At 37.9% G+C, this 27923-nt stretch overlaps 1 pseudogene; it reads left to right on the forward strand.

Moving 5' to 3' along the window:
- LOC132494737 (F-box only protein 5-like) overlaps positions 1-26191 on the forward strand; it is a 152953-nt pseudogene extending 126762 nt beyond the window's left edge.
- The last annotated feature ends 1732 nt before the right edge of the window (positions 26192-27923 follow it).

Genomic DNA, 27923 nt, shown 5'->3' on the forward strand with positions numbered 1-27923 from the left:
GCTTATAATAGAATGTTTAAAGAAAAGATATTTCCTTTCTAAATTAGAAAAAAAAAAAAAAGCATGTGAGTATGCAACAAAAGAGACATTCCAGTAAAATATAAAGAAAGTAAAAAGGGAAGCATTTATATGACTATGAAAGGGAAGATCTCTATGTGAAAAACTCCTAATATCAATTTGTAAAGACTGTTTTCTGATCCTTATAAATAAAAGCACAAGTTTAATTCTTTATAATATCCCAGCACTGAAAATGTGAAAAGAAGATCTTAGAATGTTGTATACCTCTAGAAATTGATTTGAGATGATGAAATTACCATGTAAGTGATAGTGATATTATATGATAGTGTTAAAATATTTTCTGCAATAAAAATAACATCATATGTGAATAGATAACAATACTTGAGTATGTTACATATAAACATGGTCCATTTCTAAATGCTTTAAGAATTTCAACAACAATTTCAATTATAACTGCCTGAGCAAGGGATCTGCTTAGGTAAATCAAGTAAAACCAGAAAGGGAAAAACCTCTAATGAAAGAAAGAAAAAAAAAAAAAAAAAAGAACTAGTTAAGTTTCTGTGAATTGGGAAAACAGGTAAGGCTGATCTGCAAAAGGGATCAGGGGCACCCAGCCTCTGGTTGGAAAGGTTCCTCATGCTTTGGGGGTGCTTCTGCTTCCATGCATTTACCAGACTCCTGCATGTGTATATCAAGTACCTGCTATACCTCATATAGAATCTTAACACTGGGAACACAAGTGGACCTCAAGAAGCTCACAGACAAGTGGCAGAGACAGGCATGAGGGAACATACAATATGGATAATGTTATAAAGGCCCTATGATTGATATAAGTATAGGAAATGTAGAATGTGAAGGGGGCTCTCCTAAGACAATCTGAGTAGCTAACAGAAGATTACTTGAAGTCACTTGATTTCAATCTTAAATAAGTGATAATTAACCAAGTGAAAAAGCAGATGAGGATGTTCAAATTAAAGGGATGTATAATGGCACTAAGGCGAGAAAGACCACAGTGTGTGTCCTTTGAGATGGCTGACCCCTTAGGTGTATGTGGGGAAGTGACAAGGGATGAGTCTTGTTTATACAGCTGAGGAGATCAAAATTGGGCTTTATCCCAAAGGTAAAGAGTGAATTTAAACAAGAAACATTGATTTTAAACAGAAAAGTGACAATCTTAGTTTCAGAATTTTCCCTCTGCAAATGCCTAGGAAAAAGGATCTTTAAAAAGGGAGGCAAAAAATAATAATTTCCAGTCAAGTAGATGGGAAATGCTTCCATAAACTGAGGTAGTGGCAATGAGGGGGAAAAAGGAGGCATGCTAACGAAGAAGTGTTTAAGAGAAAGAAGCAACACAATTTTGATAGTTGATAGTATGTAAGCTAAAGAAGGTGATTCTAGGATCATTCCGTATTTCTGACTTGAGGGGCTGGGTGAATGGTAGTTCCACATATAAAATTAGAGAATATGGGCTTCCCTGGTGGCGCAGTGGTTGAAAGTCCGCCTGCCGATGCAGGGGACGCGGGTTCGTGCCCCGGTCCGGGAAAATCCCACATGCCGCGGAGTGGCTGGGCCCGTGAGCCATGGCCGCTGAGCCTGCGCGGCCGGAGCCTGTGCTCCGCAATGGGAGAGGCCACAGCAGTGAGAGGCCCGCGTACAGCAAAAAAATAAAAAAATTAAAAAAATTAGAGAATAAACAGAGGAAGTTGGAATTTAATTAACAATAACTTTATTTTAATGGAAGCTCATATTTCATTTTGCCCTTAATTCTCCCAGTGAATTCCTGACATCGCTTTTATCGTTGACTTCACTGAACAAAGTGTTGGGCAAATCTTTATGCTGGGACTCCCCAGAAAGCATCTTGAAACACGTGGGGTGAAATATTTGTGGATTTGTGAAATCAAGCTGCTGTCAACAATAGGACTGTCCTAGTTAAAATGAAAAAACAAAAACTCGCTCTTACTTTTCTCTTTTCCATAACATATGTATTTAGGCTCCAAATATAATGACATTCCTTATCTGAAAGGATTAGAGGTAGAAAATCCTTCAATCAAAATATATGATTGAATATTTTGAATATATATTGAATGTATATTCAATATATATTCAATATATTGTATATATTGAATATATCCTTCAATCAACCTATTTCTCTAGCACTGTCATAAGTTTGAAATTGTTTTGTCAGAATGCTGAATTTTCCAAGCCAAAAGGTTACTATATATGAAGATGCCAACTGTTTTTCTTCCTTTGTTGATTCTTTTCTTGAAACTGTAGACACCCTTTTCCCTGAAATCATCTTGTTATCAGTCAATTCCTTTCATGCCATATTTCATACCATATGCTTCTCTAGTAAGTTTATTCAGTCATTCTAAAGGGCAACATCTAATCCTTTCCCTTCTGTTCAAAATCTTTGCACTCTATAAATTTACATGATAATCCAAGGGGTAGAAAAAACAGCAATCAAAAATCCTCTACCAGTGAAACAGGATCATGGAAAGTAAATTAGAATCTATCTGTAATAGTGCATTAAAAGAATCAACTAGAGGAACAAAACTTGGGAAGAAAAGAGAAGAGGTGAGACAAATACCTGCTAATGACAATCCCAAGCAATCCTGACAATTATCTCACATGGAAAACAAAGTTTCTCAAAATGAAGTAAAAGATCAAAGAATCTTAAACATGATATTGAACAAAAGAGCAAGGCAAAAAAAAATTACTTGCAGTATAGTACCATTTATATAAATTTCAAAAACTATATTGTTAAGGAATGCATACATAGGTGGTTAAGAAAGAAATGCAGTGGCATTTTGATCACAAAAATCAGTACAGTGGTTTCTTTTTTTTTGTAATTATATACATATTTTTTTCACATCTTTATTGGAGTATAATTGCTTTACAATGTTGTGTTAGTTTCTGCTGTATAACAAAGTGAATCGAAACTACATGTAACAATATGAAAAGATTTTACAACATAATATTGAATAATGCATCAGAATGACACATATACAGCATGATACTATTTATGAAAAAGTTGTAAACTCACAAAGTAGTGCCATACATTATTTATGTGTACGCAGATTTATTGCAAACATATAAAAATTGGAGAGGAAGGATACTCATCAAATTCATGAAGATGGCTGCTTTTGCATTAAAATAGAAGAGGGGGAACTGAGATTGAAAAAGAGAGAAAAAAAATCAGTACAGTGATACCCTCTCACTAAGCAGAGGAATTACCCGGGAGGAGTGGCTTCTTGAAAGTTGTTCATATTCTAATTTTCAACCTAGAATATGTTACAGAGACGTTTGCTTTGTAACAATTTATTATACTATGCTTCGATTTTTTTTGCACTTGTCCATGTGAGTGTTATAATTTACAACAAAGATATTTTCATAATAACACAAATAAAAGAACAGAGCACAGGTAAGTGCACTAAAGAACTTTTCTTCACGGATTATCATCAATCTGTGAAAAGTTGTTACCTGGCAAGTTTGCTAAAGCAATTTCAGTAGAGTCATTCAGAAAAATACTTAAATAAGGCCATGGGGCCATATACAACAAAAGATAATGAGCCAGAGAGTTTTCCATTTTTCAAAAAATAGGAATAAAGAGCCTGAAACTTTACAAGGTTATATAATTATCCAACAGTGAATGTGTCAACATCTTTAATTCTATTGCCTCAAAATCGCTAAATTTCAATTTCCTGACCAGAAATTCCTCTGAAATAAAATATTTATTTGTTAACCTAATGTTAAAATATACATAACATTTTATGTATTTCCTATAAAATATTATTACAGGTTTAAGCCACAATGTATTATATTTTTCTAGCCTTTTTATTGTGCTCTGTACCATTCTATTTACAGTAATATGACCAACAAATCTAAAATTCTTCCATAAACTATTGAATTAATGGTACCAGAAAAATATCAACTGTTGCTCTAATAAATAAAATTAAAATGAACTTTGATACATAAAGACTGAAAATAATTCTTCTCAGTAAAAAACAAAGGCAAATACCAAAGTTTGGATTGGGCACTTTAGCTGGCCCCTCTATCACCCACCCCATAATTTCCCTCAGTACCCATCAATCCATCCTAAATAAAAGTGTTATAAATAAACAAGGAAATGAGCAAGAAGAAATGTGTGCTTGCCATGCAGCCTCAAGGCAAGAGACTCAGCACTCCTTCCTACAGTATTCATGTCCTACTATACCTGAAGTTGTTTGCTAAGCACACACCAATCAGTGAGATCATTTATCCCCAATCTTCATTAAACATGCTATATTTTAAGAATTAATACACTTCTCTGTATTTTTCAGGCAAATGATCAAGATTTAGATTACTCTCCAAAATCATGATAGGCATTATCTTACAGTTACAGCTTATAGAGATCATACCTAATAAAGAAATTAACTAAAGCTTCATCCTATAACTTTGGTGGTCACCAGACCATAGCCAATACACCAAAGGGCTCACAGATTCTCATTAAGCAAAAGCTTTCTTGGTGTTCATGCATATGCACTGATGCCTACAGTATTTGGTTACAATTTGCAACCAATCTGTGCCCATCTTGCAGCAAGGCCAAATACTGACTGAAAGAAAATAAACCTAAGAGAGATAGAATTTCCTCATAGGCCCAGTCCCGCTCCATGAACTGGAATACTCCCAAGTCCAGATTTACCAAATCCCAAGGATACTGAATAATTTCAGGTGAAATGAATATAAAAGATAAAGGAACATAGATTCTCGGGGTTAAATGGCACTTTTAAATCATCAGGTCCAATCATCCATCCAATAGTACACAATATTTCAGTCAGACAGTCATCCAAACCTTTGCTTGAATGGAACTTGCAGATTTTCAGTTACTAAGTGTACATGGTTACATATGCTGAGAAAATTTGTTTGTGTATAGTCATTTTAGCGTATGAAGGAGGAATGGTTAAAAGGATTGAGAGCCTGACATGTATTGACATTGATTGACATTCCTGAATTCATGTTTTACTGGTGGGCAGGGCTATATGCCTAAAGGCAGGAATTTGGCCCCTCACCTCCTGTCATGTGTTATGGGCTTTCTTCCACTATCTGTGTCCAACCCTGTGGTTTACTGACTAGTTGCATGTAACTGGGTGATAAAGTGAGGCTAGGTATGTAGTACAACACTTATTTCTAATTCAGTGGGCAGGGAGCAGGAAGTCCCTCATAAACTTCCTTATCCAAGCCTTGTTCCCCAATGTAGTTTATTTGAGATACTGGAAGAGAGTAATAAAAACAATACTGTTCACATTTGTGTAGTAAGTCTTAATGTATACACACCAAAATTCAAAAACAAGGTGGGACGAGAGGTATATCGAACCCCTAACATCCATGCTGTGATAGGCATCACTCAAGGTGCCAATATTAGAATGATAATGCTCCTACCCTCAAATAATGTACAAGCTAAATGAGGCATAAGGAATTATAGCCAATATGAGATAACTGTATCCTGGATACAGTACCCAGCTCTATGTGGAGGACAGCTAAATTTATTACTAAATTTATTACTCTGCTTTGAAATTGTCCATTATCCATACCCCCAGTGGAGCTATAAGGTCCACAGGGTAACAACCTTATCTTTTTATTGTGTACCCAGAGACCAACACATTGCTTGGCTCACAGTAGGAGCCTAGAAATATTCGTGGACTTAATGTTAACCATTAGCTAGCCAATCAGATAACTAATGTTCCAAGAAAATACAGTCTTTAGGTAGAATATATCTAATGACAAATTAGATATGTATGTTTTCAATAGCTAGGAAACTATAAAATTCCCAGTAAAACTTTTTACCAGAGATCATTTTGATATAAATGAAATAGACTGAAATAGAAATAGAGTATGTATTTTGACAGATAAAAATATTTATTAATAGTAATATTCATAACTTTGCATATAGGTATACAGGGATGATATCCAGCTGAAACATACCTGTAAGGTGTTCCAGATGTTTACAGCTGGAGTCTGCTCTGACTAGCAGTGCTGGTTGGGTGCCTATATCACATCAATAGTCAAATATTATTAATATCACCATATATACACACAAGTGAAAACCACAGATGAGTATCTATCTCAAGGAATTCGTTGTAATGCTATAAGGTGATTTTAATCCCATTATTGATTTTTATTTCAGTGTTTTTCAAATTGTATGTCTGTGACTCCTAGGAGTTATGGAGACATTGTTGAGGGATGGAAAAGTTCAGCTGTCTCTCTCCCGCCCCCCAACACCCTCCCAGAGCAGCTCAGTCACTACAACCTCATCCTCCCATCTCAGTAATCTTCCTCCCAGAGAACTGAGTAACAAAGCTGTTTCTTTTCTTTTCCTTTCCAGGAAAGCAGTCACTCTGAGCCCTGTGAGTGAGATGAGTGTACGTGGGCATGTATGTATTGAGATCTGCCTGACTCCACAAGGATGGTTACATTCTAGTGGAACTTTTTAAAACACTTAGTTAAACATTTATAAATATACATAACTATTACCTAGCTGTTAATTAGCTGCCTTTATAGTGCTGATGAAGGCTATACTCATCCACTATTAAAAACTGTGAAGACACATTTTCTCATTTTGTATTAATGTGCTTTTCTAGCCTATAGGGATCAAATAAAATTAATAATTCTGTGTTATCTAAATTTGAAAGTATTAATCTATTACTTTTCCATACTGAAGATCACTGTCTTAGAGGGAAAAAAACTACTCAGTAAATATAAGTGGAAATGCTATGTATATACTCCATATCAGATAAAAGAAATGTTCCCATTTGGAATCCTATAAAACTGTGAGCCCCTTAAGAGTCTTCATTACAGTGGGACAGAAAACAACCCAGGAAAAGATCACCCTCACATCAGCTGCTAAGTCAGATTTAAGTTTTCCTACTTCATTTACTTCTTAATAACCTCATCCAGTTATCTAAAAATTTTATCATATTTATTGAAATAGACCTTCGTGTGTCTGCCTAGTATGCTTTTCCTTCGGGGAATCACTTTCCCTGGAGTAATATTTAGTTTATATGATTCAGGTCAGGCTGGCCCAGCCCCAGGAAGGAGCACATGCCCCAAGGCAGGACAATCAAACATGCCCCTAGAACTTTTGTGAAAGCTTTCTGTAAAGGCACTCGTGCTTCCTCTAAGATCATTAACTTAAGGACCATGTACCCAGAGCTGCAGGGGCTATGTTTCTCACCACATAGAGGTCTGTTCCCCGAGAACAAGGCCAACAGAGAAAGGCAGATCTGAGAGATGGTGCAGACTGTTCAACAGTAAGTCAGTGAGAACTAGATAGAGATGTTTTTAATAAAATATCTTGGAAGTACCACTGGTGTTCTGAAATCTGTGAAAGGAAGTTTTCTTCTCCCGTTAGAATACAATGTTATATGTTTCAAAATTTTATATGTTTCAAAATTGGAAGATATCACATTAGCCATCCATAGTAGCTATGTAAATATGTAATGAGAAGAGGGAAAATAAACGCCTTCCTAGGCAGAGGGAGAAATGGTCTCATCCAAGAAATATAATTACTACTTAAAGTCTTTTTCTGTGCATTTTCTCAATCACGACTTGCAGTCAGTCCATTTCCTTCCTTACCACATTGCCATCATACCTACAGAAATCTCAGGGCTTCCTGGAGTCAGTCTAAACTGGGATGATGCCAAACGTGTAAAATAGCAAGCAGCCTAGCAAATACGAGAGGTGAGCAGTCTGACAGAGAGCGTGGCAAGTGAAAAGACAGACAACAGACATAAAGGAATTTCTCCAACAAGACTTCTAGGAAAAAGCACAGAGCACAGCACAAAATAGGTACTCAGTATTCCATCTCTATTTTACCTAGACAATTTCAGAGGAATTTACTATATAAATTTACTATTAATTTTATTTTTCCCTGATTGCTAATATTTCATTGCCATTTCTGAAAGGACCTGATGAGCAGGAGGACTTTTCTTTGTCCTTAAATTCTAGAATAAACACCAAAGAGTCAGTGTGGCTTAGAAAGCTAAGAAACAAGGTCAGACACCTAGGATCTCAGGATTACCTGGCTGGTATACCTTCCAAGGCAGATCTGGGTCTGCCCACTGTGACACTGTGCATTGTCTGCTGAATCACATCTGACTTTCACCTGGGTGAGGGGTGAGAAGACAGACGATGAGGGCAGAGAGAACTTGCTGGACAGGTACAGAGGCCTTGGACTCTAGATAGAAGATCAATCAGCACGCCTAAATCTGCAGCAGTGACTCAGGTAGGAAGTGTTTTCGAGCCTAGCTGTAAACTCTCCTGCATACCTCTACCACATACTAAAAAGCTTGTGAGGAGAAAACAAGAAGCAATAAGTCAGCACAAGCAAAGGCAAAGCAGACAGTGGGCAGGGGGTGAAAAAAGAGGGTTAAAGTCACAATCCCTATTCTGATCAAATTTAAGAAAAATCTGGGCTCCAAAAATTCTTGAACTCTGAGTGTGACAGGACATGCTATTTCTGGTGTTTGTTCTTAGAACCTTGTCCCTTTTCTTGTTTGAACAGCAGTGTCATTGAGAAGCCTTCCACAGACATGTACAATTAAATCATACCTTAAAAGCCATCAGCATGGCAAAAACAATTGTTACCAAGGTTAATTTCTTTAGTAACCTTTAAATTTATTTCTAGACATAAGTTACCAAGTGTATATCAATAATTATTTGATTTGTGGATGTTTCTGACAAAGCAGAATAAAGAACCATCTTCCAAGATACATGATGATAAGTGAAATACCAGACCAAAAGGATGACTGGAATAGTCCTTCTCATCCTGAAGTAACACAATTTTAAAAGTCATTGATTCTCAAGGTCAAGCGATTATTGCCATCATTTCCAAAAACTTTAAACTCATAGATACGATATCGCTCTTATCTGATGCAGAAAAGTGAGAAAATACACAAAGCAAACAAATGTACCAGTGTAACAGAGTAAACTAATGAACAGAGACATTTAAACAACATCACAGGTTTTCATTATGGAAAACCAAAATAATTAGCAGTTTTCACAGAAAATGCTTCCTACTTCTTTTACAAATCATTAAACAGAGACACTTTTGTCTTAAAATTCCTGTGTGATCCTATTTTTCTTTCATAATGATCTTTCTTTTTTTTTTTTTTTGGCTGTTTCAAAATAATGGCCTAACTAGTCATTAATACTTTAAACTCATGTAACTGTTTCACAATTTAAATTCAGTACAGGCACACTCACATTTATAAAGGAAAGTGTCAAAGTAAGGTAGAACAAAGGCAGAATGCTGAGGAAAAGGGTGGATGATAAGAATAATCACCCTTTAAAGGAACTATGTTGGACTTTCACCCAATTCCTTTTAGGCCTGTCCCACCTTAAGATGCACTAATCAATTTTTGTGGCAAATCTGCTGATCTGAAATCACATTATGTTGTTTTTTATACACTCCTGACAGTCATTATCTACGTTTTCCTTTCTCTTGAGAGGTGTCTGCTTAGGTCAGAACGAGTTATTAAAAGTGAAATTATAACTGCCAGTTTCAAGATCACCAAGTCATAGCCTCTCAGCAATTAGAAACTGAAAGTGCACACACCTCTCATAATTTCAGAAACTAAGCGAAACTATTCATCTGTTTTCAGGGGATCAAAAGCAGATCCATGATCTTCTGGTAGAAATCAGAGTTGACGTAACCTTTAGAAATTCTACCTCTCCTAAGCAGTGCCACCAGATGAACACAACATACCATACTAAGTTTTGACTGATGTGTAATAACTGTCCTTGAGGCTACAGCCCAAAATATAATGCATAAGTTATTAGAATATCAGATCTGTGGTCCCCCTAGCAATATCTGTTGAACAGCAACAAAAAAAAAAGTATGGCCACTGAAGGGAAAAACAAAACACAGGTGAAAGCAGTCCTGATTTCCTAGAATCAAAATCTGTTCCCTAACTGTATACCACCATTGCCAATGCCCTAGTTCAGATCCTCACTGCCCATAACTGACCTATTTTATTGCCATTTCTGAAAGGACCTGATGAGCAGGAGGACTTTTCTTTGTCCTTAAATTCTAGAATAAACACCAAAGAGTCAGTGTGGCTTAGAAAGCTAAGAAACAAGGTCAGACACCTGGGATCGCAGGATTACCTGGCTGGTATACCTTCCAAGGCAGATCTGGGTCTGCCCCAGGTTAGGAAGCCCCAAGAGCTTCCTAGTTGGTTTTCTTGGTTTCCCTACACCTAGTCTTGTTCTCTTCCCTGGCTCTCAATCCATTCAGCGTACAACCACTGGATTCATTACTGAAAACAGGTTGTCTTACCATTCCACCAATCCCTGAATTCCCAGTTTATATATATATACACATATATATGTGTATATATATATATATAAAAGAATTATATAATAATATGTAATCACATAGAATGGGCAACTGTGTAGGACTTTATGGCAAATAGTTTTGCATTTAGTCTCCCTCTGGCTCCATCTTATTATTCGAACTTTATTTTCTAATCATACTGATTTATCTTTTTATGCTTATTTTGTTGCATTGTATGTACTTTGCAATTTGCTTTTAGAAATGTGTTGGGTATGAATTTATTAAATAATTACTCATTCATTTAGGTACAGCTCCAGGCTACCCACTCTGTGAGGCTATCCTATTCTCCTCCAGGGAATCAGTCACACTTCTTCAGCTACTTTCATATTTGCCTCTATTCAAGCACTTGCCATATAATGTAATTATTTGTTCCACTTAATTATGACAGGAACTTGTCACAGGGACTCCTGCCATCACTATATATGATCCAGCACTATATATATATATGGGGTGTGTGTGTGTGTGTGTGTGTGTGTGTGTGTGTGTGTGTATATATATATATATATATATATATATATATATATATATATATATATGCCAGCACCTCACACAGTGATTAGTGGCACAAAATGAATATTTGTTGAATAAATGAATGGTTCCTGTCCACAGGTAACTAATTTTCTACCGGAGTGTCATTAGGATCAAAAGAAGAGTGAGCAAGACAAAGGTCCAATCATTCGAATATTTACTGAGGCCCTGCTACATGCAGGGTACTGTGCTAGTCACTGGAGAGGGATGAACAAGAGTTTTCTCCAGTCCCCTTATAGTTTAGAACAGAGAAGGGAAGAAAGGGAAAAAAAAAAAAAAAATATATATATATATATATATATATATATATATATATATATATTTACAATCTACATGTATACTCTATTTAAAAGTTTCTGTATTTCTTCAATTTTTTTTTTTGACTGTGTTGGGTCTTCATTGCTGTGTGCGGGCTTTCTCTAGTTGTGGCGAGTGGGGGCTACTCTTCACTGCAGTGCACTGGCTTCTCATTGTGGTGGCTTCTCTTGTTGCGGAGCACGGGCTCTAGGTGCACACGCTCAGTAGTTGTGGCTCACAGGCTTAGCTGCTCCATGGCATGTGGGATCTTCCCAGACCAGGGATTGAACCTGTGACCCCTGCATTGGCAGGTGGATTCTTAACCACTGCACCACCAGGGAAGTCCCTGTATTTCTTCAATTTTAAGACATGCCCACTCCAATATTTTTTTAACATTTTAAAATTTGTGATGTGTCTTATAATTGAAAAAAATCAATTGCATACATATATATAATACCATATTATACCATATACCAATTATATTTATAGACCATATTACCTCAGCATGACTAAGAAAAGAGCCAGGTCTGACTGTGACACTTGTACCTTAACATTGTACAGTACTTTTTATAAATGAAATAATTCATAATTTGATGTAGAAATTTCCTGGATTCTTAATGCCAAATAAGGCTGAACTTAAAAGAATGAGTAATTAATATATTCAGACCCAATCACATTCCCAAAAAAAGATTCCAAGCAAGTTGCAAAATGCTCTCAATTGTAAGATACACCATTGTTTCAATAACTTCTTCATGATTAAAAAATACATATATATTTATGTATCACCTGAAATGATTTTTTTCAATTATAAGAAACATCAAAATTTTTAAATGTTAAAAATTTGTGTCAGGGAATGTCTTAAAATTGAAGAAAGACAGAAGTCAGTTAAATAATTACAAGTATGCAAGTCTGCAAGGAAGAAGTACAAAGAGCTACGGTGGCAGTCATGGGGAAAGGACAAGGAAGCCATCTCTGTATATATGGCATTTAAGCTGAAGCCTGAGCACATGTAAGGGAAGAGAGTATAGATGGTGCTGGCCACATGGAAAGATGTACCCTTAACAACAGCAGCTGTGCCAGAGCTTCTGGGTGAGGAGACCAAAGTAGAAAATGTCAGCATATTTGTGTCTGAGGACAGTATCCCAAGGGATACTATTTGAAGAGATTTGGCAATGTGACTCAGAGCTGTGGAATGTGGTTATTAATTTGGCTATTAATATGAGATCAGTTATATTCAAGAGCTCGTGAATCCTGAGATCCAAAGTTACATAAAGGTATATCTATCTTCACCTTTATATTCCAGGACTTAAAGGAGGTTACTCTAGGCTCTTAGCAGAGAATCTCAGCTTTTAAGATGATGAGACTTGGAGTTGGGGAGGGGAAAGATTGTCTCAATGTCTAATAGGTGGAAATTTTCATTTTGAAAGTTCACTGGTAGGTTAGACATGTCCATTTTAAATTGCATTATTTTATGGCTACTGGAAATCAGCCAAAATTGCTTTAGGTATGTCCAGCTTTACTCTTTTAAATCCTTTTATACAAACTTGGCCCAATTTTTCTTGAAACATGTAATAGTTTCCCCCAAACCATGGGGTTCAAGTCCAGAAAAATTCCTGTGGCATAATTTACAGTCAAAAAATTAAAGTCATAGGAGAAGAACAGGGTTGGGAAAACAATGTCATAGCTAAATCTGTGAGAAGCCTAAAAAATACTTCTACATTTGTAAAACAAAATTATGAAAACAGCATACTAAATAAAGATGTTGACCATGCATTTTACACATCAAAATTAGCAATAGTAGGTATTATACACTTGCATGCTTTAAGTTTTCAGAATCTCCCTCTCCCCCCACCTCTCTTCTCCAGTATTAATGACATGCTTATAAATTAATTAAGCTTTGTTGCAGATAACACAAATACTTCAAAGCATCTTCTTTCTTTGTCTGCGACTATATCTAAATGACCATCGTCTTTTCAACTTTATGACTCAGAATTGACTCCCATCTCCCCACCGCCAGCTTCCTGATCTCTCCAGGTTTCCACGTGCTTAGCACATTGAGGTCTCAACCAAGTAACCTCCCTTCCTCTTGGAAGCTATGGGGAACTTTCTAAAGCCCAGTTTTTCTTTCACTTATCTTTCAGTATCTTTCCCAGTTGTTATAAAAATTTCTGTTCCTTTTCTACCAATAGCTTTATTTCCATTTTTAATATCCCAACTCCCAGTTGCCTTTTTTCTAAGTATCTCCAGAATTATTAGTCACAATTCACATACAATGAAATCTAAAATCTAAGTTACCAAAATGAGCTACAAATTTACTTCATCTGATCTCAAATTTTTATATTGGGATCTCATGTTTGAGGAGATATTATTGTATTTCAATCTTGCCATATGCTTATTATGCAGGCATTAAATACATGTCAAATTAAATATTCCTGTCCAAAATTTTTCTAAATATCCCAACTTTTGACTTTTTTCTTTTCCATTTAGAATAAGATACAGATGCAGCAGACTCTGAGATAGAAAATTAAGAAATCCTAGGGAAAAAAATATGGTAGTATGAAAGCAAAACAGTTCCCATTCGACATAGGGGTCCAGAGTTCAAATCTGCAGTAGATCTGTTTATCTGCTATACAGACAATATTCCCAAAAAAATTCAAGTCCTTAATAACATTCATTCAATTTCATCATCCAAAACAAGAATCAACACTGTAAAAATAATTCTAATATAAATCAGAAAAATGGAACAAACTATTTTATAAATCTATCTTGGCTTTGAAAACCTTTTAGTGTTATCTTTAAAAATCTTGACAGGTTTATTTTTTTCAGTCTTGACAAGCATTCCATAAAACTTAAGAAGTTATTTACAAATGTAGGAAATAAACTTCATTTCTGTTAACTTATTATTTTTAAAATAATTCATGTATAAAATATTTTTCTATCATTTCACAGTAGACATGAAGACATGTAAAAAGCAGTAGGAAGCTCAAGTAAGTGAAGTTTTAGAAATTAATTCCAAGTATGTTCTAATAGCAGATATAAAAAAGAAAATGAAAATTATGTTAACTTGGAATGTTAAGAGTCCATAGTAAACCTACTAAACTTCTTACTAAATTCTCCACACATCTAAAGCTACAATTCACACCTCTCCCTACTCTCACTAATTTAAAAAAATGCTATGCTAATTCTAAAGGCTCTTTCTTTTTTCCAAACTGGTTTAGGAAATGAAGATTCTGCACTTCAAATATTCTAAATTAGAATTACTAAGTCATTCTTCTCTGAAAAGAAATTTCTGTTGTCCACCTACCAAAATCTATTCTTTCTTTGGGGTAATATTCCCCAGAGAAATTAAAGAACATTAATTCAATTCCTTTACCCTCTTTTTAGGAATTCTGCTTTTAAAAAATTATAGTGAAAATTTAACACAGTAATAAAAATGAAGATGAAACAAAGGGAAATTGATAGTTTCACCAGTAAAAGGTGTTTTTTATACATCTATTTAAGTTTATTTGACTGAGTTTTGTTTATTTTCTTGGATTTTTTTTTTTTAAGGAAATATGGAAAACCACCTGACCAAGCTCTAGAAATGTCTCCTACTTACATATTCCTACACGCTTTAATAGACTTCCTGGGCCCATTCTACAAGGATTATTACATTTCTCCTTCATATTCTTTTAACAGAAAACTTTATAAATATATTTTTACTCTCTTGTTAAAATTAGCCACCTCCTTTTTGAAACTGAATTTTTGTCTCACACTTTGATTTTCCTGCTTCCAGGCCAACCCAGATCCTTGGCGTCTAGACTACCTGTACTGACTTCTCTCCCCTGCTCCTTCCCCCTAGAGGTAGGTGTTTCCCAAAGCTCTCCTACTACACTCCAGTTCTCAGAGTTTAATTTCACTGCTATATCTCAATTACCATTTTTTTAAGAAAATAATTTCCAAATCTGTGATCTCTTTACTGAATACAAGGTCTCTCTCTGTCTACCTTCTAAACTTTTCTACTTGAGTATTACCCTCTCAACCTAAAGCCCAATAAAATTATCACTTTCCCCTCAAAACTGGCTTCTCCTTCTAATTTCTCTTTTTCTGCTCATGGTAGTTCATTTCTCATTTGTTTTCTCCATTAAGGTTCAAGCATCAAGCCTCCTTTGCCTGCATTTTCTCTGTCACCTCCCCAATCCAAGCTGTCATTAATTCTTTTCAGTCCTTCCTTCAAGAGTTCTCACACCTATACCTTTCTTTTCATTTCCACAATGACCCTGTCCATTGGGCTGTCATCATTAATGACATCAGTAATGACTGTTGGGTATAAATACTAAATAAACAAGGTCATGCATACCTAAACTATAAATAATCTCTGACTTGGCCTCTCTTATTTTAGTTTCTCACATACTCCATCAATTCTGCTCTCCACTACAAAATAAATCTCCCTAACATGTCACCATGATTTCACTCTTTAGTTAATTTTCAAGCTTTCCTTCCCAATACTTTCCAACAGGAGAAAATACCTACCTCATTTATATTGTCTAGTCCCTGATCTGTTAACCCATCTTATTTGGTTGCCTTGGAAAGCCTTTCCCACTCTCCTTACCTAAATCTTGCACATCTTTAATGGGCCAGCTCAGATATCTCATTCTCCATGGCCTTTTCTTAGAATGGGTGACTTTTCCTTCTTGGAACATATTGCATTAATAGTCTGCCCAAATCTAAATGGTATTCTATAAATGCTTAAATTGGTTTTAACCATGATCATTTTGACATCTATGATAAATACTAAATAAACAAGGTCATATATACCTTATTAAATAATTTTAAGTTTTCACCAACATATTATTTAGAGGATTTAGTCAAAAACTAGAATTATTTAGCATTTTGAGTTATGTATGTTTTATTTAACAAGTGCGTGAAAATGCTTAAGCATTTGCATAAAAGGTTAAATGATTATTTTGTAATCTCTATTTCTTATTAAAGTTTTATATACTACTTTCTCATTGTTCCTGAAGTTGTTGTCCTATATGTATAATAAATAGAAATGTGGAAAAAAGAAAGAAAAAAAATTAGTCTGCCCAACTCCTATAGAAGCTCAGCAGGGCAGAATAGAAAAACATTCAACTAGGCACCAAAGCACCCCAGTCTAAGCACAACTCTGCTATTAATCTACCTTAGAACCCTCATTACAAGTCACTTTACTTCTCCAAGCTTTGAGTTCTCACTTAAAAAAATAAATAAATAAAAAGAAAAAAGAGGGAAGGACTAAGAGATCTCAGCTTTAGAGATGCAATGACCCAACTGCCTTATGATATTCTAATGCCAGTGTGAATTGAACATTTACAATAAACCTCATCTCCAAAAGCTGATTATAAGTGCCTTAGAGATACACAACTTTTCCTACTTGTTGGTGCCACAGTGCCTAATATGATACTTTGCATTTTGTAGTCCCCTGAGAAATATTGTGCTCACTGTTGGGTATGAAACCTGTTGAAGGCAGCATGTTTCCTAAGTTAAAAGAGCCTAAATTAGAACTCAGGGCCTTCGAAACCAAGTTCTAGGTTTGATGCTCTAAGGATGCTAAGCCATCAAGGGACACTTCTCGTCATAGCCTTTTGGAAAAGCAATTATAAATAACTAAAATCAAGATTAGAATTAAGACCTAGACTCTAGGATCCTAGCACAGGAAACTGAAATTTTAACCTAATTTTCTCCCACTTACTAGCCATATAAATTAACTTCTGATGTGGTCTTATTGCCCAAAAAAGACTGAAAACTACTTGCCATGCTTATTAAGAAAAAGCCATCTGTAAAGGGTAAAATATTGTAAAATGCAAGGTTATTATTATTGTCTAATAAATCCAACGGGTATCCTGTACTTAATCTCAGATCTACAAAGGCTAACATCATCCACCCAGGCCTTATGCTACCAAAGGATGCTTGATGGTGCTCACTCATCATCAGTGAAATCATTTAAAGATACACATTTTTTTTATTTAAGATACACATTTCTAAACATAAGAATTTTGCTCTAAGGAAAGGGAAACAGGTGCATTCTTCCAAATGGAGAACGTTTTCTGTAAAAACGGGATTAAAAAGATCATATGTTAAGCTAGGAAATTTGAACTTTCACAGTCTTCTGAGATATAGATGTTAACATTTTTGTGCTTTTTAATTTTTGCCAATGCAACCAAATCACTGATTTTGGAAAGACAACGGTATACCACAGTTTTAAAAAATCAATTTCTTCTAATCGACTATTTTTTCCCCTCAAAGGAATTACATGCATGGGTTATTTCATGACAAACAAGAAAACACCTTTCATTTTTTGATGTATATGGCACCACTCATGACTTTGGTGCTCACGTCTTAAAGACTATAACTTGCTCATAAATATAAATCAGTTGTTTCTGCAAAGCCACGTAAAGCTACTGCCATCTGCTTACCCCCAGTACCTAATGAGGCATGAGACAGACTCTGAGCACAATCTAGTTGTTTACTTTCCTCTGGCCAATAAAGAACAAGAGAAAAGTATTAGAGTCTATATTTACTATATCGTAGAAGAAATGGGCATGGGGGGGAACAAAAGGTCTTCAATATTAAAATGCCTCGGAGTGTTTTCTATAACAAGACAAAAGTAAGTGATGATGAACAAAAAGGAATTAGGGCAATGGTGCTATCTATCAGAAGCATCAAGATGAAGGGCAGAATATGTACCTGTAGCTGCTAAAGACGCTGTCCTCATGCCTCTGGGATCCTCTTAGTCATCACAGAGGACCCTTTTATGTGAACATAGAATAGAGAAGAGTCTTAAGAAAGAAAACAATTGCCTCTTAACAGAGGGCACAAAAAAGAGAGAAATCTTGCTATGCAAATAAACCTATATTAGGAAATATCTTCTTAAAAATGGAAACACCTAAAGCTTGGTTTTGGTAGGGAGAGAGTAAAGGGACAAAATACGTAATTAAACAGTTAATCCCACTAGGGGACTGTGTGTAAAGAAAAAAGTATGGGAGACCCCTGTAAGTTAATATCACTCAAAAAAGCAGGCTTGCTTAGCAACAAAACCATGCAACAGAGCATGAGACTTGTCCAAAAACAATAAAACCATGGTGGAATAAGACCCACATCCTGCCCAGCTCAGTAAGTTAATGACATGCTCTCTGCACACATAAAAAACAATAATTTATAGAAAGGTTACATTTCAAAGTGAAAGATCCTCATTGTACTGAGACCTGAAATAATTTTTCCATAGTGCCATGACAGTTCTGGCTTGACCATCTAGGAACACGAAAACTCCCCCACCCAACCTGGAGGAGGAGCTGATGATGGAAGCATGATGTCTACTCAAGAATGAGGAAGAAGGTGGTCTTTTCCCCCACCCCACTTTTCCTTTGATTATAAAACTGTGGCCCACTAAGTTCTCAGGCACCTGCCCGCTTGTAAGACTCACAAGCATCCTAATCTAACAAATCACTTCTTCTCTATCATTTTGCCTCTCGCTGAATTCTTTCTATGCTCAGATATAAAGAACCAGAGCTCCTCGGAGCCTCCCCCTCCAGAATACCACCTAGCGGTTTCAGTTTTGCAAAGAAAATACTAACTCTGGAAGCAATAACATTTTTACCATGTAGTAATTTAAAATACACTGATTATTTTGAAGAGTATTTAAGAGGAATGTGAAACCACTCTGGTAAAACTTTTACATATTTTTATTGAAAAACAGCATTGATAATAATGAAGACCCCTCCCCATTCCAGGTCTTCAGCAGCAGCAGGGCAAATGGTGGTGGTCTTCTGCTCCTTTTCTGATTGGGTTATTTGTTTTTTTTTTTTTTTGTTATTGAGTTGTATGAGCTGTTTGTATATTTTAAAAATTAAGCCCTTGTTGGTCATATCATTTACAAATATATTCTCCCAGTCTTTTTCTTTTAGTATTCTTTATGGTTTCCTTTGCTATACAAAAGCTTATAAGTTGATTAGGTTCTATTTGTTTATTTTTGCTTTTATTTCTATTGCCTAGGGAGACCGACCTAAGAAAACACTGGTATAATTTATGACAGAGAATGTTTTGCCTATGTTCTCTTCTAGGGGTTTTATGATATCATGCCTTATATTTAAGTTTTTAAGTTATTTTGAGTTAATAATGGGCACCCAGACTCCATCTTGCACAACCCCTAGTTGCGACCCATTCCATACTCCAGCCCCTTTGGCCTGTCTCCATGCAGCCCCAGTCCCCTGCCCGATTTGTCGGCTGAAGCCTGAGTTTCAGCACCCAGCCCCCTGCACATCAGCAGACAAACGTCTTGGGCTGGGGAGTGCAGCAAGGTGGCCAGGAGCATCTGTGCTGATCTTGCTCTGTTCTGCCTGCCACAAGCCCATTGCTGCACTAGTCTCTGAACCTCTGAAGCTCCCTATCTGTCCTATCTGTCCCAGGCAGTAAAGGGGGTTCCCAGGGTGAGGGAACTTTTACTCTTTCACAGCCCCCTCCCAGGGGCGCAGCTCCCAACCTGATTCCCTTTTTTTTTCCTTTCATCCTACCTGGGGTTACATGGTGGTCTTTCTTGCAATGTTAGTTGTATGAGATCTTCTGCCAGTGCTCGGTAGGCATTCTGTGAGAACTGTTCCACATGTATTTGTGGGAGGAGATGAGCTCAATGTCCTTCTATTCTACCATATTGGTCATCACCTGAAAGTATTCTATATTTTGATTTGTTACTTGGGAATATAAAAGGAGAAAAATACACCAAGATGTACATTTGAAAATTTGTACATTTTACTGTATGTTACTGTATTAACTTCTTTTTATTTAACATCTTTATTGGAGTATAATTGCTTTACATTGCTGTGCTAGTTTCTGCTGTACAACAAAGTGAATCAGCTATACGTATACATATATCCCCATATCCCCACCCTCTTGTGTCTCCCTCCCACCCTCCCTATCCCACCGCTCTAGGTGGTCAGAAAGCACCGAGCTGATCTCCCTGTGCTATGCGGCTGCTTCCCACTGGCCATCTATTTTACATTTGGTAGTGTATATATGTCCTTGCCATTCTCTCAGCCAGTCCCAGCTTACCCTTCCCCCTCCCCGTGTCCTCAAGTCCATTCTCTAGGTCTGCATCTCTTTTCCTGCCCTGCCACTAGGTTCTTCAGAACCTTTTTTTTTTTTTTTAGATTACATATATATGTGTTAGCATACAGTATTTGTTTTTCCCTTTCTGACTTACTTTACTCTGTATGACAGACTGTAGGTCCACCCACCTCACTACAAATAACTCAATTTCGTTTCTTTTTATGGCTGAGTAATATTCCATTGTATATACGTGCCACATCTTCTTTATCCATTATTTTGTCAATGGACACTAAGGTTGCTACCGTGTCCAGGCTACTGTAAATAGTGCTGCAATGAACACTGTGGTTCATGACTCTTTGAACTATGGTTTTCTCAAGGTATATGCCACGTAGTGGAATTCCTAGGTAATATGGTAGTTCTATTTTTAGCTTTTTAAGTCACCTCCATACTGTTCACCGTAGTGGATGTATCAATTTACATTCCCACAAACAGTGCAAGAGGGTTCCCTTTTCTCCACACCTTCTCCAGCCTTACTGTTTGTAGATTTTTTGATGATGGCCATTCTGACCAGTGCGAGGTGATATATCATTGTAGTTTTGATTTGCATTTCTCTAATGATTAGTGATGTTGAGCATCCTTCATGTGTTTGTTGGCAATCTCTATATCTTCTTTGGAGAAATGTCTATTTAGGTCTTCTGCTCATTTTTGGATTGGGTTGTTTGTTTTTTTGATATTGAGATGCATGAGCTGCTTGTATATTTTGGAGATTAATCCTCTGTCAGTTGCTTTCTTTGCAAATATTTTCTCCCATTCCTCTAAGAGTTTGATAGTGTCTGCTAATGGGTGGGGTTGTGTTCCTGTCTTGCTAGCTGTTTGTCATGGGGTGTCTAGCACTGGAGCTTGAGGTCTTTGAGTGGAGCTGCGTCTTAGCATTGAGACAGAGATCTCTGGGAGAGCTCTCACTGATTGATATTACGTGGGGCTGGGAGGTCTCTGGTGGTCCAATGTTCTGAACTTGGCTGTCCCACCTCAGAGGCTCAGGCCTGACACCTGGATGTATCACCAAGACCCTGTCAGCCACACGGCTGAAGAGGGGGATCAAATTTCTCAACAGATGTAGCTACACACATTTGTATAATTTGTCACTCTGCAATTAAGGCAGTTTCTCCAGAGCTGCACTAATCACTGCACCTGTGAACTACTGGTACTGGAGGGTCTCCTGTGGAGGTGTGGGGTGGCTCTGGCTCACTGTGGGGACAAAGGCACTAGTGGCAGTAGTTCTGGGGAGTACTTACTGGTATGAGCCCTCCTGGAGGCCGCCACTTTCTCACCTGCTGTATTCATTTCTATCACGCCCTAACAACCACAGATTCAGCAGCTTAAAACAACCATTCTATAAGTAAGAAGTCCAGGTTGCCTTGACTGGTTTCTCTGTTCCAGGTATCACAGGGCTAAAATCAAAATGTTGGCATGTTAAGCTCCTATAGGAGGCTCTCAGAAGGATCTCCTTCCACGTTCATTCAGTTTGTTGGCAGAATCCAATTCCTCACTGCTGTAGAACTGAGGTCCCCATTTCCTTCCTGGCTCCTGGCTAAAAGCCACCCATAGCTCTTGAAGCCTCTTTCTCCTCTTTGCTCAAGGGCTCCTGCATCTCAGAGCCAGGGACAGTGGATCAAATCCTTCTCATACTTGGAATCTCTCTGACATCACCTCCTGCAGCATCTCCTCTGTCTTCCTCTTCTACCACATCTCTGACTGACTCTTCTGCCTTCCCTTTTGCTTTAAAGGGCTCATGTTATTACCCTGGGTTTACCTGGATAATCCAGTATAATCTCCTTATTTTAAGGTTAGTAACCTTAAGTACATCTGCAAGTCCTTTATGATGTGCAAAATAACATATTAAACAGGATCTGGGGATTAAAGTGTGGACATCTTTGGGAGGGAGGACATTATTTGAACAGCCACAGTTATTCCCAATCATTCTTTAATATAGTAACATGAAAAGACAGCTTGCTTTTACTGCAGAAACTAGGAGTGGGCTTGTGCACCTTATCTTTAGCCTAGACTTCTATCCCATTTGGTCTTACTCCAATTTTGTTCTTGACTCACTTTGGTGGTCTCAAGAAAATAGAATATTCATAGCCTACCCCTCCTAATTTTGTCTGTATCATCACAGATATTATTGACTGAAATATGTGCTTCTAAATCCACTGAGTTACTACATGCTAACACTAACATGACATGAAAAAGTATTTCTGGTATATAAAACTACATTTCTATAGCTACAAACCCCTCCAACCAAATGCATTTTATATGCTTAGTTTTGACTTAATTCAACACAATTCATTCTAGTCAGTTCCATTGGTCAGATAATACACCCTCTTTAAACATTAAGAACAGTATTTCACTATTACCTAGGCACTGTGTTAAAATAGATTATGCAACTTTGCTTTCAAAGATCAAACATATTTAAGAAGTTACTTGCATATTGGTTTACTCATTCTAATTTAGTTCAAAAGTCATCCTTGCAACTGTTATTTTTACTTGAAGATTTATGGACAAAAAAATCACCCAAACTACTTGGTAATTTATGCAGTTGTGCTGTTAAAATCTGACGTACTTTCAACTTCCAAAGCACGTATGTTCTTGTGCTGTTTTCCACAAAATCCAGCATCAAATAAAGACAACAGTAATTTTGACTTGATTGCACTATAATTATTCAAATATCCTTAATTTTATGCTCTGGCCTAATTTACATATTTGTTGTTATCATTAGAAGCGATTATTATAGATAATGTACCTAAAGTACTTCCATTAATTGGAAAATGCAGTTCTTGAACAATAATAATCATAACAAAAACAACTCAGTATGAAGGCCACTATGGCAATGTAGCTGTACTTCTTATCAACATGAATCATGACTGAGTACCATCGTCTCAGATTTACTGGTCCCCTTCCAGCTTCACATGATCACTCCACAGTGGATATGAGCACTGCTTGACCAGGGACCATGTCAGTAAGCCAGGTCATCCTTCCTGACACCATGTAAGTAAGGCAAATTCTCAGATGGAGATCAATACCTTAAAAACACCCACTTCTGCTGAAGCAGGGGTTTGCTTACTGCAGCTGTTCAGCAGGGCTCTGCACCTCTTATCAATCGAGGAGGAGCTGCAACATTTCCTGCCCTCTGCAGGAAACGGAGTCTTTAGCTGAGACTTCTCAGCAGGGATTCTAGCAGTTCCGCCAGATGAGAAAAAAATTCAGGGTCAAGAAGAAAAGGAAAAGGTGAAAAGGAAGGCAAAAGGAGACAGGAGTACAAATAAGGAATTAGAGACACTTTATCATAGACCTCTTTGCAGCACATTACATGAGGTTTCAGCAGGAAGCTTCTGAGGGGATTGGAGAATCTTTCAATATTAGGCATAAAAAACACTTCAGAAAAATATTGTCCCTTATAGGAAAAGAAGCTTTAAATAGGAGGAAGTATAAAAATTCTTTAAATGCTAAACATTTTATTAACTTTGATTTTCACCAAGAGGTCATTTATTCTCTGAACATAAAAGCAGCCAAAACCTGAACCAACACTGCTGTTATAAAAGTGGAATATATCTAGTTAAAGATTATCAAGTTGCTTTCATTCAATTCTAACTTAAATTTTAGGGTAATTAAACAATTGGATTAAGCCATTATCAAACTTTTGAAAGCCTAGAGAATACTGTGACAGTGCCCAAACACTAGGAAAGTAGAAACATAATAATGCCTGTCTTTCAAACTGAAAAAAATGCCAGCAAAAAAAAAAAAAAGGATTATATGGTTCTAATAGAAGTTTAGAATTGTCCACTAATTTATTAAACTTAATGTTTTTATCATCTCATTCTTCTTTTCTGAAGTAGGTAGGTATATCTTTTTTCTAAAGAAAAAGATTTTTATATTACTTAAAAAGTAAAAATTTAGTTAGATTAAACCTATCTAGAAAACCAAGTGATATGTTGAAACAAGAAATTACGCCACAGCTCTGATTCCCAGCTCTGACAGTAATCAAACACTACTACTAGCTTAGGGTGACAATAATATGTCATAAAACTTAAGCTCTAAAAAGAAAGCTATTTCAGATCTAGCTAAGAAGAATAAAATATTATTTTTTAAAGGGAAGTATATGTGAATTACAGTGGAAGAATTAAAAAATAATTTAACTTCTAACCATGATCGTAACTCTACTCACATGGCTCAAACATAACACACAATTCTACCTGTCAATGAAATCCGAGTCAGTACTGCTATATTGTACCCAGTGGTCATAACACACTCTTCTATGACCCACAGTAAACTCAAGGTATTGAATATAGTCAACACAGTGACTTCACAACCCATATATCACAGAGGGAAAAAAATGTCCTATAAGCTATGAGACAATTCACAAAGATGTCAGAAAATCTTAGAGAACCTAACCACCCCATCAGGGTTGTAGGATTTACAGTCAGGAACACCTGCTCCCCTCTCCCTATCACTACTAAAAAGAAAAAGTAAAAGACAGAGTGACAGAAAGGTAGAAAGAAAACAAAACAAAACAAAAAAAGCTTCCAAGCTTATAATAGAGGGGTGTTTCTTCACTTGGTTAATAAAAAAGAATACCTTGCCAAGTTTCCAGTGTTCATTTCATCATTTAATTTCACACAAAGCAGATCTTAACTGTGCATAAATTCTATAATTTCTAGCCTATAGCTGGAAGAAATAGGACCCCCTGCCAAACATCAGCCCAGGAATGTTGGATCTGCCTGAGTGGCAGCATGAACAACACAGCTGAAGCTTAGTATTTAATCTGGCCTCTTCTCTGATCCTTAAGATCATGTGGGTCAGGTGAAGTCACTTTGAAATTGCTGAAAGCAAGATTTCATTCACCATGAAACAGAAGTTATGTTAGAAGAAGGGGAAATGAGGAAGCCACGAAAAATTTGTTGAAGGCTGAATAAATTTTTTGTACTAGCAACATATTAAAGAGCCCAACTGATTTGAGAGCATAAAGAATCTACTTTAATCTTGTCTTTTCATAGGAATAAGCCCTTCAGAGATATTATTTCCTGAGTGTTTATGCTGAGCTGCCAAGAAACAACCAAAGGAAGAGGAAGGCTAGATAAAAACAAGAAGAAAGTCAAGGAGATGCCAGTGCTGGCTAATTTCAACCTCAAATGTTTGATTCACTATGAGAAAGCGTCTGAATATGTTTTGTCTTCCTCGTAAATATTTATGTATACTAATCCACTTCTTCACAGCATCTGTTCCCTAGTCAATTCTGTAAACTTTCCCTGGGTGTCCTTAGGAGAGCATTCCTCCCTTCTTTTCTGGAGGGTTCCAATGCCTGATTGTCATTCTTACATTTGGTCACAACAAGAATACAGTAGCTAAATCTGTTTACAACAATTCGATGTATTAGAACCAGTGGCCCCTTTAATCGTAAATTATTCCCGTTTCTGCACAAAACATGCCCAGTACAAACTGAAGTGTCAAGACGCCTCATCCAGAGAGTGACATCGCAACACCGGTTGCTCTGACCTCTGCCCCACCACAAGAAGACCAACTAGCAACTATGCATAGATAAGACACCACTGTGAAATTCTAGAATGGGAGGGGGGTGCAGAGAGAGAGGCTGAAGCACGCCCCTGGACCACAGCGACCAGGAGGACCACACAGGAAGGTAAGAAGAGCGGCTACCCTCTGACGCGTCCACCCTCCCCGAGGCTGGCTCGGCGCAGCGCCATTCCGCGCTGGGGAGATGGCCGACCTGGGTTCGCAGTTCCTCCAGTGGGAAAGACAGAGCCCAGGCTGGACTTCCAGCTCCCCCAGCCTGTGCGGCAGCTCCCGGGAGGCCCAGTTGGGTCTCGCCTCCCAGGTATCACTGGGGAGATCTGTGGGGCTTAACCACTGAGGGGCTGACAGACACGTAGATGGGGGATGACTTACAGCAACCAACACTCGGATCCTGGCTGACCACAATCCTCCCCGCAGCCGCGGATCCCAGCCAGTAGCCCTTCTCTGGCCAGGGAGCTCGGTGGGCAGTGCTGCCTGATTCGAGTCACCAGGCAGCGAGACCGCTTCATGACCCCACTCAGGGAGGGAACTGAATTCACGGCCCCGCTTAACCACCGACTCTAGCGTCCAGTCTCGCGAGAGGAGGAAACCTGAGCAGAGGCTCTGAGCAGCCGCGGTTCCCACCCTGCAGTCCTGCTGCTGCCAGGCACCCGGCCAGCAGTCCTGCCCAGCTGTTAAGTATAGCCTCTGGCCGCCCCCATAACCAAGCAGCCTGAACAGTGACCCTGGGCAGAGCAGACCATAACCCCTCCCAGCAGCAGAGCCCAGTCCAGGCTTTGCCCAATTGCTGAACGCAGGCTATATCCTCGCCCAGGCAGAAAGCTCAGCCAGTGACTCTACCCAATCGTGGAGCAAAGCTGGCAGCCCCAACTGATAAGGGAACCCAGACAGCAGCCCCGTCTGACCGTGGAGCACAGTCTCAAGTCCCACCCAACTGCAGGATACACCTGGAGGCCCCACCGAACCAGAGAGCCTGACAAGTGACCTTGCCCAACAGAGGAGCACAGTCAGCAGTCAGCCTGATCGTGAAGCCCAGCCCAACTTCAGGGCATAGTCTGCATCCCTGCCAGATCTCAGAGCACACCTGGAGGTCTTATCCAACCTCAAAGCCTTGCCTTTGGTCCCACCTGAACACCAAGGACATCCAGCATCACCATCAGGCTGGGGATCACAGTCTAAGACTCCACCTGACTAAGAGTGATTTCCGAGCCAGCCTGTAGCCCTGCCTGATTGAAGAGTCCAACCAGTGACACAACCCTGCAAGGGAAAGCAGCCAGCAAACTGGACCTACCAGAGGTGCAGAACCCAGCTAGCGGCCCCAGCTGACTGCAGAGCACAGCCAGCAGCCCCCACAATTAGGGAGCCCACCCAGCAACCCTGTTTGAATATGGAGCCCAGCCAGTGGCATCCCCTGACCTCAGAGCATGGGCAGTAGCTTTGCCCAAATGGAGACTCTGAAAGTGAGCCCCACTTGCCCAAGGACACTACTAGCTGACCCATCCAGTACTCCAAGCTGAGCTGACTGGTAAAGGACTATCCCTGCCAAAGCAAACCTATAAAGTCTGGAAGAGAAGACCGCTTACTCAAATGTGCAGATACCAATGCAAGAATTTGACAAAATTCAATACCTACTTATGACAAAAACTCTCAACAAATTGAATCTAAAGGAATGTACCTCAACATAGTAAAGCCATATATGACAAGCCCACAGCTAACATCACATTCAAGAGTGAAAGATTGAAGGCTTTTCCTCTAAGATCAAGAATAAGACAAGGTGCCCACTTTCACTACTCCTATTCCATATAGTACTGGAAGTTCTAGCCAGAGCAATTAGGCAAAAAAAAAGAGAGAGAGAGAGAAAGAAAAGGCATCCAAATCAGAATGGAAGAAAAAAAATTGTCTGTTTGCAGATTTCATGATCTTACATGTAGAAAATCCTAAAAACTCCACCAAAAACTCTTAGAACTAGTCAACAAATGAAGTAAAACTGCAGGATACAAAATCAACACTCAAAAATCAGTGGTATTTCCAGAGTTGGCCCTCTGTATCTGTAGATGGAGAA

The sequence above is a fragment of the Mesoplodon densirostris genome, chromosome 8 (assembly GCF_025265405.1).
Source record: "Mesoplodon densirostris isolate mMesDen1 chromosome 8, mMesDen1 primary haplotype, whole genome shotgun sequence".
Taxonomy (NCBI): domain Eukaryota; kingdom Metazoa; phylum Chordata; class Mammalia; order Artiodactyla; family Ziphiidae; genus Mesoplodon; species Mesoplodon densirostris.